Source organism: Symsagittifera roscoffensis, chromosome 8 (genome assembly GCF_963678635.1).
Source record: "Symsagittifera roscoffensis chromosome 8, txSymRosc1.1, whole genome shotgun sequence".
Taxonomy (NCBI): Eukaryota; Metazoa; Xenacoelomorpha; order Acoela; family Convolutidae; genus Symsagittifera; species Symsagittifera roscoffensis.
The window spans coordinates 46,808,757-46,820,242 of NC_087069.1; positions in this window are offsets into that span (position 1 = coordinate 46,808,757).

Genomic DNA, 11,486 nt, shown 5'->3' on the forward strand with positions numbered 1-11,486 from the left:
TTGCCGTCGTTATCAAAATAGTAAAATTCCTAAGAAGCATGTATAACTATCATTTTGTTGCCCTCGTTATCAAAATAGTAAAATTCCTGAGAAGCATGTAAAATTATCATTTTGTTGCCGTCGTTATCCAAATAGTAAAGTTCCTAAGAAGCATGTAAAACTATCATTTTGTTGTCGTCGTTATCAAAATAGTAAAATTCCCAAGAAGCATGTAAAACTATCATTTTGTTGCCGTCGTTATCAAAATAGTAAAATTCCTAAGAGGCATGTAAAACTATCATTTTGTTGCCGTCGTTATCAAAATAGTAAAATTCCTAAGAAGCATGTAAAACTATCATTTTGTTGCCCTCGTTATCAAAATAATAAAATTCTTAAGAAGCATGTTAAACTGTCATTTTGTTGCCCTCGTTATCAAAATAGTAAAATTCCTAAGAAGCATGTAAAACAATCATTTTGTTGCCGTCGTTATCAAAATAGTTAATTTCCTAAGAAGCATGTAAAACTATCATTTTGTTGCTGTCATTATCAAAATAGTAAAAATCCTAAGAAGCATGTAAAACTATCATTTTGTTGCCTTCGTTATCAAAATAGTAAAATTCCTAAGAAGCATGTAAAACTATCATTTTGTTGCCTTCGTTATCAAAATAGTAAAATTCCTAAGAAGCATGTAAAACTATCATTTTGTTGCCGTCGTTATCAAAATAGTAAAATTTCTAAGAAGCATGTAAAACTATCATTTTGTTGCCCTCGTTATCAAAATAGTAAAATTCCTAAGAAGCATGTAAAACTATCATTTTGTTGCCGTCGTTATCAAAATAGTAAAATTCCTAAGAAGCATGTAAAACTATCATTTTGTTGCCGTCGTTATCAAAATAGTAAAATTCCTAAGAAGCATGTAAAGCTATCATTTTGTTGCCCTCGTTATCAAAATAGTAAAATTCCTAAGAAGCATGTAAAACTATCATTTTGTTGCCCTCGTAATCAAAATAGTAAAATTCCTAAGAAGCATGTAAAACTATCATTTTGTTGCCCTCGTTATCAAAATAGTAAAATTCCTAAGAAGCATGAAAAACTATCACTTTGTTGCCGTCGTTATCAAAATAGTAAAATTCCTAAGAAGCATGTAAAACTATCATTTTTTTGCTGTCGTTATCAAAATAGTAAAATTCCTAAAAAGCATGTAAAACTATCATTTTGTTGCCGTCGTTATCAAAATAGTAAATTTCCAAAGAAGCATGTAAAACTATCATTTTGTTGCCCTTGTTATCAAAATAGTAAAATTCCTAAGAAGCATGTAAAACTATCATTTTGTTGCCCTCGTTATCAAAATAGTAAAATTCCTAAGAAGCATGTAAAACTATCATTTTGTTGCCGTCGTTATCAAAATAGTAAAATTTCTAAGAAGCATGTACAACTATCATTTTGTTGCCCTCGTTATCAAAATAGTAAAATTCCTAAGAAGCATGTAAAACTATCATTTTGTTGCCGTCGTTATCAAAATAGTAAAATTCCTAAGAAGCATGTAAAACTATCATTTTGTTGCCCTCGTTATCAAAATAGTAAAATTCCTAAGAAGCATGTAAAACTATCATTTTGTTGCCCTCGTTATCAAAATATTAAAATTCATAAGAAGCATGTAAAACTATCATTTTGTTGCCCTCGTAATCAAAATAGTAAAATTCCTAAGAAGCATGTAAAACTATCATTTTGTTGCCCTCGTTATCAAAATAGTAAAATTCCTAAGAAGCATGAAAAACTATCACTTTGTTGCCGTCGTTATCAAAATAGTAAAATTCCTAAGAAGCATGTAAAACTATCATTTTTTTGCTGTCGTTATCAAAATAGTAAAATTCCTAAAAAGCATGTAAAACTATCATTTTGTTGCCGTCGTTATCAAAATAGTAAATTTCCAAAGAAGCATGTAAAACTATCATTTTGTTGCCCTTGTTATCAAAATAGTAAAATTCCTAAGAAGCATGTAAAACTATCATTTTGTTGCCCTCGTTATCAAAATAGTTAAATTCCTAAGAAGCATGTAAAACTATCATTTTGTTGCCGTCGTTATCAAAGTAGTAAAATTTCTAAGAAGCATGTAAAACTATCATTTTGTTGCCCTCGTTATCAAAATAGTAAAATTCCTAAGAAGCATGTAAAACTATCATTTTGTTGCCGTCGTTATCAAAATAGTAAAATTCCTAAGAAGCATGTAAAACTATCATTTTGTTGCCGTCGTTATCAAAATAGTAAAATTCCTAAGAAGCATGTAAAGCTATCATTTTGTTGCCCTCGTTATCAAAATAGTAAAATTCCTAAGAAGCATGTAAAACTATCATTTTGTTGCCCTCGTTATCAAAATATTAAAATTCATAAGAAGCATGTAAAACTATCATTTTGTTGCCCTCGTAATCAAAATAGTAAAATTCCTAAGAAGCATGTAAAACTATCATTTTTTTGCTGTCGTTATCAAAATAGTAAAATTCCTAAAAAGCATGTAAAACTATCATTTTGTTGCCGTCGTTATCAAAATAGTAAATTTCCAAAGAAGCATGTAAAACTATCATTTTTTTGCTGTCGTTATCAAAATAGTAAAATTCCTAAAAAGCATGTAAAACTATCATTTTGTTGCCGTCGTTATCAAAATAGTAAATTTCCAAAGAAGCATGTAAAACTATCATTTTGTTGCCCTTGTTATCAAAATAGTAAAATTCCTAAGAAGCATGTAAAACTATCATTTTGTTGCCCTCGTTATCAAAATAGTTAAATTCCTAAGAAGCATGTAAAACTATCATTTTGTTGCCGTCGTTATCAAAGTAGTAAAATTTCTAAGAAGCATGTAAAACTATCATTTTGTTGCCCTCGTTATCAAAATAGTAAAATTCCTAAGAAGCATGTAAAACTATCATTTTGTTGCCGTCGTTATCAAAATAGTAAAATTCCTAAGAAGCATGTAAAACTATCATTTTGTTGCCGTCGTTATCAAAATAGTAAAATTCCTAAGAAGCATGTAAAGCTATCATTTTGTTGCCCTCGTTATCAAAATAGTAAAATTCCTAAGAAGCATGTAAAACTATCATTTTGTTGCCCTCGTTATCAAAATATTAAAATTCATAAGAAGCATGTAAAACTATCATTTTGTTGCCCTCGTAATCAAAATAGTAAAATTCCTAAGAAGCATGTAAAACTATCATTTTTTTGCTGTCGTTATCAAAATAGTAAAATTCCTAAAAAGCATGTAAAACTATCATTTTGTTGCCGTCGTTATCAAAATAGTAAATTTCCAAAGAAGCATGTAAAACTATCATTTTGTTGCCCTTGTTATCAAAATAGTAAAATTCCTAAGAAGCATGTAAAACTATCATTTTGTTGCCGTCGTTATCAAAATAGTAAAATTCCGAAGAAGCATGTAAAACTATCATTTTGTTGCCCTCGTTATCAAAATAGTAAAATTCCTAAGAAGCATGTAAAACTATCATTTTGTTGCCGTCGTTATCAAAATAGTAAAATTCCTAAGAAGCATGTAAAACTATCATTTTGTTGCCGTCGTTATCAAAATAGTAAAATTCCTAAGAAGCATGTAAAACTATCATTTTGTTGCCCTCGTTATCAAAATAGTAAAATTCCTATGAAGCATGTAAAACTATCATTTTGTTGCCCTCGTTATCAAAATAGTAAAATTCCTAAAAAGCATGTAAAACTATCATTTTGTTGCCTTCTTTGTCAAAATAGTAAAATTCCTAAGAAGCATGTAAAACTATCATTTTGTTGCCGTCGTTATCAAAATAGTAAAATTCCTAAGAAGCATGTAAAACTATCATTTTGTTGCCCTCGTTATCAAAATAGTAAAATTCCTAGAAAGCATGTAAAACTATCATTTTGTTGCCCTCGTTATCAAAATAGTAAAGTTCCTAAGAAGCATGTAAAACTATCATTTTGTTGCCGTCGTTATCAAAATAGTAAAAAACCTAAGAAGCATGTAATACTATCATTTTGTTGCCCTCGTTATCCAAATAGTAAAATTCCTAAGAAGCACGTAAAACTATCATTTTGTTGCTCTCGTTATCAAAATAGTAAAATTCTTCAGAAGCATGTAAAACTATCATTTTGTTGCCTTCTTTGTCAAAATAGTAAAATTCCTAAGAAGCATGTAAAACTATCATTTTGTTGCCCTCGTTATCAAAATAGTAAAATTCCTAAGAAGAATGAAAAACTATCATTTTGTTGCCGTCGTTATCAAAATAGTAAAATTCCTAAGAAGCATGTAAAACTATCATTTTGTTGCCGTCGTTATCAAAATAGTAAAATTCCTAAGAAGCATGTAAAACTATCATTTTGTTGCCGTCGTTATCAAAATAGTAAAATTCCTAAGAAGCATGTAAAACTATCATTTTGTTGCCGTCGTTATCAAAATAGTAAAATTCCTAAGAAGCATGTAAAACTATCATTTTGTTGCCGTCGTTATTAAAATAGTAAAATTCCTAAGAAGCATGTAAAACTATCATTTTGTTGCCGTCGTTATCAAAATAGTAAAATTCCTAAGAAGCATGTAAAACTATCATTTTGTTGCCGTCGTTATCAAAATAGTAAAATTCCTAAGAAGCATGTAAAACTATCATTTTGTTGCCGTCGTTATCAAAATAGTAAAATTCATAAGAAGCATGTAAAACTATCATTTTGTTGCCGTCGTTTTCAAAATAGTAAAATTCCTACGAAGCATGTAAAATTATCATTTTGTTGCCGTCGTTATCAAAATAGTAAAATCCCTAAGAAGCATGTAAAACTATCATTTTGTTGCCGTCGTTATCAAAATAGTAAAATTCCTGAGAAGCATGTAAAATTATCATTTTGTTGCCGTCGTTATCCAAATAGTAAACTTCCTAAGAAGCATTTAAAACTATCATTTTGTTGCCGTCGTTATCAAAATAGTAAAATTTCTAAGAAGCATGAAAAACTATCATTTTGTTGCCGTCGTTATCAAAATAGTAAAATTCCTAAGAAGCATGTAAAACTATCATTTTGTTGCCATCGTTATCAAAATAGTAAAATTCCTAAGAAGCATGTAAAACTATCATTTTGTTGCCCACGTTATCAAAACAGTAAAATTCCTAAGAAGCATGTAAAACTATCATTTTGTTGCCCTCGTTATCAAAATAGTAAAATTCCTAAGAAGCATGTAAAACTATCATTTTGTTGCCGTCGTTATCAAAATAGTATATTTCCTAAGAAGCATGTAAAACTATCATTTTGTTGCTGTCATTATCAAAATAGTAAAATTCCTAAGAAGCATGTAAAACTATCATTTTGTTGCCGTCGTTATCAAAATAGTAAAATTCCTAAGAAGCATGTAAAACTATCATTTTTTGCCCTCGTTATCAAAATAGTAAAATTCCTGAGAAGCAAGTAAAATTATCATTTTGTTGCCGTCGTTATCCAAATAGTAAAATTCCTAAGAAGCATGTAAAATTATCATTTTGTTGCCGTCGTTATCAAAATAGTAAAATTCCTAAGAAGCATGTAAAACTATCATTTTGTTGCCGTCGTTATCAAAATAGTAAAATTCCTAAGAAGCATGTAAAACTATCATTTTGTTGCCGTCGTTATCAAAATAGTAAAATTCCTAAGAAGCATGTAAAACTATCATTTTGTTGCCCTCGTTATCAAAATAGTAAAATTCCTAAGAAGCATGTAAAACTATCATTTTGTTGCCCTCGTTATCAAAATAGTAAAATTCCTAAGAAGCATGTAAAACTATCATTTTGTTGCCGTCGTTATCAAAATAGTAAAATTCCTAAGAAGCATGTAAAACTATCATTTTGTTGCCGTCATTATCAAAATAGTAAAATTCCTAAGAAGCATGTAAAACTATCGTTTTGTTGCCGTCGTTATCAAAATAGTAAAAATCCTAAGAAGCATGTAAAACTATCATTTTGTTGCCGTCGTTATCAAAATAGTAAAATTACTAAGAAGCATGTAAAACTATCATTTTGTTGCCGTCGTTATCAAAATAGTAAAATTCCTAAGAAGCATGTAAAACTATCTTTTTGTTGCCGTCGTTATCAAAATAGTAAAATTCCTAAGAAGCATGTAAAACTATCTTTTTGTTGCCGTCGTTATCAAAATATTAAAATTCATAAGAAGCATGTAAGACTATCATTTTGTTGCCGTCGTTATCAAAATAGTAAAATTCCTAAGAAGCATGTAAAACTATCATTTTGTTGCCGTCGTTATCAAAATAGTAAAATTCATAAGAAGCATGTAAAACTATCATTTTGTTGCCGTCGTTTTCAAAATAGTAAAATTCCTAAGAAGCATGTAAAACTATCATTTTGTTGCCGTCGTTATCAAAATAGTAAAATCCCTAAGAAGCATGTAAAACTATCATTTTGTTGCCGTCGTTATCAAAATAGTAAAATTCCTGAGAAGCATGTAAAATTATCATTTTGTTGCCGTCGTTATCCAAATAGTAAACTTCCTAAGAAGCATGTAAAACTATCATTTTGTTGCCGTCGTTATCAAAATAGTAAAATTCCTAAGAAGCATGAAAAACTATCATTTTGCTGCCGTCGTTATCAAAATAGTAAAATTCCTAAGAAGCATGTAAAACTATCATTTTATTGCCGTCGTTATCAAAATAGTAAAATTCCTAAGAAGCATGTAAAACTATCATTTTGTTGCCCACGTTATCAAAACAGTAAAATTCCTAAGAAGCATGTAAAACTATCATTTTGTTGCCCTCGTTATCAAAATAGTAAAATTCCTAAGAAGCATGTAAAACTATCATTTTGTTGCCGTCGTTATCAAAATAGTAAATTTCCTAAGAAGCATGTAAAACTATCATTTTGTTGCTGTCATTATCAAAATAGTAAAATTCCTAAGAAGCATGTAAAACTATCATTTTGTTGCCGTCGTTATCAAAATAGTAAAATTCCTAAGAAGCATGTAAAACTATCATTTTGTTGCCCTCGTTATCAAAATAGTAAAATTCCTGAGAAGCATGTAAAATTATCATTTTGTTGCCGTCGTTATCCAAATAGTAAAATTCCTAAGAAGCATGTAAAACTATCATTTTGTTGCCGTCGTTATCAAAATAGTAAAATTCCTAAGAAGCATGTAAAACTATCATTTTGTTGCCGTCGTTATCAAAATAGTAAAATTCCTAAGAAGCATGTAAAACTATCATTTTGTTGCCGTCGTTATCAAAATAGTAAAATTCCTAAGAAGCATGTAAAACTATCATTTTGTTGCCCTCGTTATCAAAATAGTAAAATTCCTAAGAAGCATGTAAAACTATCATTTTGTTGCCCTCGTTATCAAAATAGTAAAATTCCTAAGAAGCATGTAAAACTATCATTTTGTTGCCGTCGTTATCAAAATAGTAAAATTCCTAAGAAGCATGTAAAACTATCATTTTGTTGCCGTCATTATCAAAATAGTAAAATTCCTAAGAAGCATGTAAAACTATCGTTTTGTTGCCGTCGTTATCAAAATAGCAAAATTCCTAAGAAGCATGTAAAACTATCATTTTGTTGCCGTCGTTATCAAAATAGTAAAATTACTAAGAAGCATGTAAAACTATCATTTTGTTGCCGTCGTTATCAAAATAGTAAAATTCCTAAGAAGCATGTAAAACTATCATTTTGTTGCCGTCGTTATCAAAATAGTAAAATTCCTAAGAAGCATGTAAAACTATCATTTTGTTGCCCTCGTTATCAAAATAGTAAAATTCCTGAGAAGCACGTAAAATTATCATTTTGTTGCCGTCGTTATCCAAATAGTAAAATTCCTAAGAAGCATGTAAAACTATCATTTTGTTGCCGTCGTTATCAAAATAGTAAAATTCCTAAGAAGCATGTAAAACTATCATTTTGTTGCCGTCGTTATCAAAATAGTAAAATTCCTAAGTAGCATGTAAAACTATCATTTTGTTGCCGTCGTTATCAAAATAGTAGAATTCCCAAGAAGCATGTAAAACTATCATTTTGTTGCCCTCATTATCAAAATAGTAAAATTCCTAAGAAGCATGTAAAACTATCATCTTGTTGCCCTCGTTATCAAAATAGTAAAAATCCTAAGAAGCATGTAAAACTATCATTTTGTTGCCGTCGTTATCAAAATAGTAAATTTCCTAAGAAGCATGTAAAACTATCATTTTGTTGCTGTCATTATCAAAATAGTAAAATTCCTAAGAAGCATGTAAAACTATCATTTTGTGTCCGTCGTTATCAAAATAGTAAAATTCCTAAGAAGCATGTAAAACTATCATTTTGTTGCCCTCGTTATCAAAATAGTAAAATTCCTAAGAAGCATGTAGAACTATCATTTTGTTGCCGTCATTATCAAAATAGTAAAATTCCTAAGAAGCATGTAAAACTATCATTTTGTTGCCTTCGTTATCAAAATAGTAAAATTCCTAAGAAGCATGTAAAACTATCATTTTGTTGCCGTCGTTATCAAAATAGTAAAATTCCTAAGAAGCATGTAAAATTATCATTTTGTTGCCGTCGTTATCAAAATAGTAAAATTCCTAAGAAGCATGTAAAGCTATCATTTTGTTGCCCTCGTTATCAAAATAGTAAAATTCCTAAGAAGCATGTAAAACTATCATTTTGTTGCCCTCGTTATCAAAATATTACAATTCCTAAGAAGCATGTAAAACTATCATTTTGTTGCCCTCGTTATCAAAATAGTAAAATTCCTAAGAAGCATGTAAAACTATCATTTTGTTGCCCTCGTTATCAAAATAGTAAAATTCCTAAGAAGCATGAAAAACTATCATTTTGTTGCCGTCGTTATCAAAAAAGTAAAATTCCTAAGAAGCATGTAAAACTATCATTTTGTTGCTGTCGTTATCAAAATAGTAAAATTCCTAAGAAGCATGTAAAACTATCATTTTGTTGCCGTCGTCTTCAAAATAGTAAAAATCCTAAGAAGCATGTAAAACTATCATTTTGTTGCCCTCGTTATCAAAATAGTAAAATTCCTAAGAAGCATGTAAAGCTATCATTTTGTTGCCCTCATTATCAAAATAGTAAAATTCCTAAGAAGCATGTAAAACTATCATTTTGTTGCTGTCATTATCAAAATAGTAAAATTCCTAAGAAGCATGTAAAACTATCATTTTGTTGCCGTCGTTATCAAAATAGCAAAAATTCCTAAGAAGCATGTAAAACTATCGTTTTGTTGCCCTCGTTATCAAAATAGTAAAATTCCTAAGAAGCATGTAGAACTATCATTTTGTTGCCGTCATTATCAAAATAGTAAAATTCCTAAGAAGCATGTAAAACTATCATTTTGTTGCCTTCGTTATCAAAATAGTAAAATTCCTAAGAAGCATGTAAAACTATCATTTTGTTGCCGTCGTTATCAAAATAGTAAAATTCCTAAGAAGCATGTAAAATTATCATTTTGTTGCCGTCGTTATCAAAATAGTAAAATTCCTAAGAAGCATGTAAAGCTATCATTTTGTTGCCCTCGTTATCAAAATAGTAAAATTCCTAAGAAGCATGTAAAACTATCATTTTGTTGCCCTCGTTATCAAAATATTACAATTCCTAAGAAGCATGTAAAACTATCATTTTGTTGCCCTCGTTATCAAAATAGTAAAATTCGTAAGAAGCATGTAAAACTATCATTTTGTTGCCCTCGTTATCAAAATAGTAAAATTCCTAAGAAGCATGTAAAACTATCATTTTGTTGCCCTCGTTATCAAAATAGTAAAATTCCTAAGAAGCATGAAAAACTATCATTTTGTTGCCGTCGTTATCAAAAAAGTAAAATTCCTAAGAAGCATGTAAAACTATCATTTTGATGCCGTCGTTATCAAAATAGTAAATTTCCTAAGAAGCATGTAAAACAATCATTTTGTTGCCCTTGTTATCAAAATAGTAAAATTCCTAAGAAGCATGTAAAACTATCATTTTGTTGCCGTCGTTATCAAAATAGTAAAATTCCTAAGAAGCATGTAAAACTATCATTTTGTTGCCCTCGTTATCAAAATAGTAAAATTCCTTAGAAGCATGTAAAACTATCATTTTGTTGTCGTCGTTATCAAAATAGTAAAATTCCTAAGAAGCATGTAAAACTATCATTTTGTTGCCGTCTTTATCAAAATAGTAAAATTCCTAAGAAGCATGTAAAACTATCATTTTGTTGCCCTCGTTATCAAAATAGTAAAATTCCTATGAAGCATGTAAAACTATCATTTTGTTGCCCTCGTTATCAAAATAGTAAAATTCCTAAGAAGCATGTAAAACCATCATTTTGTTGCCTTCTTTGTCAAAATAGTAAAATTCCTAAGAAGCATGTAAAACTATCATTTTGTTGCCGTCGTTATCAAAATAGTAAAATTCCTAAGAAGCACATAAAACTATCATTTTGTTGCCCTCGTTATCAAAATAGTAAAATTCCTAAGAAGCATGTAAAACTATCATTTTGTTGCCCTCGTTATCAAAATATTAAAGTTCCTAAGAAGCATGTAAAACTATCATTTTGTTGCCGTCGTTATCAAAATAGTAAAAATCCTAAGAAGCATGTAAAACTATCATTTTGTTGCCCTCGTTATCCAAATAGTAAAATTCCTAAGAAGCATGTAAAACTATCATTTTGTTGCTCTCGTTATCAAAATAGTAAAATTCCTAAGAAGCATGTAAAACTATCATTTTGTTGCCCTCGTTATCAAAATAGTAAAACTCCTAAGAAGCGTGTAAAACTATCATTTTGTTGCCCTCGTTATCAAAATAGTAAAATTCCTAAGAAGCATGTAAGTAGTATGCATATAGTGCGTTAGGATCGGGGGGGGGGGGGGTTGTCATACATGGATAACCATTAGGTATAAATCATAATGGTCACCATGTATTAAATGATCAGCAATGGTCACCATGTAATAATCCTAATTGTCACCATGTATAATTTTATACTAATGGTCACTATGTAATAATCCTAATTGTCACCATGTATAATTTTATACCTAGTAGTCCTCATGTTAAACTTCGGTATATTTTCGAGTATTCCCTTCTAAAGTTTGGGGGTATTGGTTTGTTTACATGTAAAATGACGTTATATACCTATTATATGCGACCAAACTATATGGTATATAGAAAGCACAAGATTTTGGCAGCGTAGCTTAACTGTTGGCTGCGGTGAACGATTTCCTTCAAAAATGCATGTTTATTACTGAATCAGGAAGAAAGCAAAATTCGTCAAGTGCGGCGGCCGCTACCTCTATTTAGGCAAAAATTAATAATCAATTTGACCAAAATAAGAATAAAAGTTTCGTTCAGCCAAATGAAGGTAAAAACAAAGAAAAATTACGAAACACTGAAAACTCTAAAATAATGAAATTGGCTTGAAAGTTTCGACATTTCCATTTTCCGTGCCTACAGGAGACTGAAAAAACGTCTAAAACCTATGACAAAAGCTTTGATTTTATAGAAAGGTTGAGAGAGCTAATAAATTGAAGTGGGTAAAGATCTTGAAAAACGAGAACACTG